A 3,750-nucleotide genomic window follows, 5' to 3' on the forward strand; every position below is an offset into this window, starting at 1 on the left:
CCACTGCGGTTTTTCAAGACAGGACTGCCTGTGTCGGACGACAAGAGGGCGGTTCTGCAAATTGCCATTCAGTCTCTGCTGCATGCAGCAGTTTTGATTCCGGTCCCTGTACACCAACAAGGTCAGGGTTATTATTCCAGTCTGTTTGTGATACCAAAGCCGGATGGCTCGGTCATGCCAATATTGAACTTAAAGGGTCTCAATCAGTACGTCACTTACTACAGATTCAAGATGGAATCTCTGCTGTCAGTAATTGCAGGTTTAGAGCCACAGGAATTCATGATTGCACTGGATCTCAAGGATGCGTACTTACACATTCCGATTTGGCCACCTCATCAGAGGTTCTTGCGGTTTGCAATACGGCAGAACCATTACCAGTTTCAGGCTCTACTGTTTAGCCTCTCGTCAGCGCCTCGGGTATTCACCAAGGTGATGTCTGTGATGATAGCTCATCTCAGATCCCTGGGAGTGATAATAGTTCCGTACTTGGACGATTTGCTCATCAAAGCTCCGTCTCAACAGATGCTCCTCCAACATGCGTTGCTAACGTACAATGTACTGGTTCAGCACGGTTGGATTGTCAACATCAAGAAATCACATCTGATTCCGTCTCAACGACTTCAATTCCTAGGTATGATTCTCGATACGGTAAATCAAAGAATTTACCTACCAGAACAGAAAGTACAGGTCATTCGTCATCTGGTACAATTAGTGCTCAAGCCACGCACAGCCTCGGTACATTTGTGCATTCGCCTCTTAGGCACAATGGTGGCGGCTTTCGAAGCGCTTCAGTTCGGGAGATTTCACTCACGTCCTTTTCAACTGGATGTGCTCGCACAGTGGTTGGGCTTGCATCTGCAGATTCACCACAGGGTGAGGTTATCGCCACGGGCCAGAGTGTCTCTACTCTGGTGGCTCAAAGTACACAATCTAACCGCAGGGAAACGGTTCAGCGCCTGGAATTGGATAATTCTAACGACGGACGCGAGTCTCAGAGGTTGGGGAGCTGTAGTTCAAAATTGTCAGCTCCAGGGTCTCTGGGCGGATCACGAAAGATTGCTGTCTATAAATGTCCTGGAACTCCGGGCAATTTACAATGCGCTACGACAAGCAGTGCACATGCTTCGGTTTCAGACTGTTCAGGTGCAGTCAGAAAATGCGACGGCAGTCGCATACATCAACAAACAAGGAGGAACGAGAAGCCGCATGGCAATGCGGGCAGTAGCTTGAATCCTCAATTGGGCCGAGCATCACCAAGTGATATTGTCGGCAGTGTTCATTCCGGGAGTGGACAAATGGTAGGCAGATTATCTCAGCCGTCGGGATTTTCATCCAGGAGAATGGGCATTAAATCCAGAAGTGTTTCCGCGTTGCCGTACAGCCTCGTGTATCTGTTTCCACCGTTTCCGCTGCTCCCTCTGTTGCTAAAACGGATCAAAAGAGAGTCCGTCACAGTCATACTAGTGGCGCCTCATTGGCCTCGGAGAGCTTGGTTCTCGGATCTCCGTGGACTACTCGCAGATGATCCTTGGCCGCTCCCACTACGTACGGACCTGTTACAACAGGGTCCGTTCCTTTACCCCGATTTAGCGCGGCTGCGTTTGACGGGGTGGCTGTTGAGACCGCCCTCTTAAGAAGAGAGGGCATTCCAGAATCGGTTATACCAACCATGTTACGAGCTAGGAAGCCGGTTACGGCAGCTCATTATTACAGAATTTGGCGTGCCTATATAGCTTGGTGTGAAGATCGGAAGATTCCGACATCATCTTTCAAGTTATCCCGTCTTTTGTTATTTCTAAAGACGGTTAGATGGAGGACTGCGTTTATCTACACTAAAGGTGCAGGTATCTGCGTTGTCAATTTACTTTCAAAGACGATTGGCTCTATTGCCATCGGTACACACTTTTCTGCAAGGTGTCCTCAGAGTACAGCCTCCATTCATTCCACCTACAGCGCCATGGGACTTGAATCTGGTTTTAGATTTCTTACAGTCTTCATATTTTGAACCCTTACAACAAGTGGATATTAAGTTTCTCACTTGGAAAACAATTTTTCTACTAGCCTTAGCTTCGGCAGGGCGTGTTTCAGATTTGGGTGCCTTGTCATGCAAGCCACCGTATTTGGTGTTTCATGATGACAGAGCGGAACTTCGGACGAATTCCGCTTTCTTACCAAAGGTAGTGTCATCTTTTCACATCAATCAACCAATAGTAGTTCCTGTGTTGACAGGAAATTCTGGAACCTTGGATGTGGTACGCGCATTACGCGTTTATGTATCCCGAATGTCTACCGTTTGTAAGACGGATACGTTGTTTGTTCTCTATGATGCTGCCAAGATGGGTTGGCCAGCTTCTAAGCAGACCTTATCCAGATGGATTAAACTGACCATTCTTAAGGCTTACCTTCATGCTAGGTTACAGCCGCCTACATCAGTAACAGCTCATTCCACACGTTCTGTGGGAACTTCGTGGGCAGCGGTCGTGGGGCTTCTATGACGTAGCTTTGCCGTGCGGCTACGTGGCCATCAGTGCACACGTTTGTGCGCTTTTACAAGTTTGATACGTTTGTGGCATCAGCATCTAGCTTTGGCCGCCTAGTGTTACAGGTGCCAAACTGCTCTCCTGGCCACGGGGGAAGCTTTGGTACGTCCCAAGAGTACTCCAGTGACCCCTAGTGGATGAAAAAGAAAATAGGATTTTGGTACTTACCAGGTAAATCCTTTTCTTTGAATCCATAGGGGGCACTGGACGCCTACCCAGAGCAGTTTTACCTGGTTTGTGGTAAGTTCAGGGGATCTTATGGTAACACATTCTCACCGACTGGTTCAAAGTTTCAAGTTCTAGCGGTTATAGTGCCAACTGTTTAGTTGTCAGTCACGTTATGTGTCAACTTTATTGTTGTCCGTTATGTTATATGTACTTCTCCATTGTCAACCTCTCTATAGCTCCTGTTCGGCTCAGTAAAAAACACTGAGGTACTCTGGGATATGGAGGGGAGGAGAGTTCTAAATTTAATTATTCAGTGCCTTCCTGCGGAAGCCGTCCATATCCCAAGAGTACTCCAGTGCCCCCTATGGATTCAAAGAAAAGGATTTACCTGGTAAGTACCAAAATCCTATTTTCTCTGAATTTTGTCTGCTTTATTTGTTATAGTCTGTTCTGTCTCTTTTGGCTTTGCTAAACTTTAACGGAGGTGATTCTTGAACAGTCTGGAGCTTGGAGGAGTTAGAGGGGAAAGTTGTTAGTTTTTATAGGTTCTGTGCCAAACTCCCTTCCCACACACTCTAACCTATCAGTAAGTGCGCAGCGTCCCCCAGATGAAATCAGAGATTTTCCGGTAAGTAAACAAAAATCTCAATATAATGCAGCGCTTTACATCAGTCCCTGCCCCCATGAAGTTTATAGTCAACATACAGGGGGAAGAACAGGTTTCCTGACTGACCATATAAACATACAAACCAGTTGTGAAGCTTTGAAAGGACATGCTTATTTTTTTTTATTGACGGAAATTAGTATGTGAACCTTTTGGTATCAGTATCCTTGTGCATCAATAACTGCATGTAAACGTTCCCAGCATATGAGGATTAGTCCTGAACATTGGCTTGGAGGAATTTTACCCCATTCCTCTGTACAAAAGTTTCCTCCCGCCTCTGTCATCCCCTTTTATGGATCTCCCTCCCCCCCCCCCCCCTTCTCTCTCTCTACCAATGTTCCCCCATCTATCTCTCCCCCTCTTGTCTTTCTTAGCTCT

Source organism: Pseudophryne corroboree, chromosome 6 (genome assembly GCF_028390025.1).
Source record: "Pseudophryne corroboree isolate aPseCor3 chromosome 6, aPseCor3.hap2, whole genome shotgun sequence".
NCBI classification, from domain to species: domain Eukaryota; kingdom Metazoa; phylum Chordata; class Amphibia; order Anura; family Myobatrachidae; genus Pseudophryne; species Pseudophryne corroboree.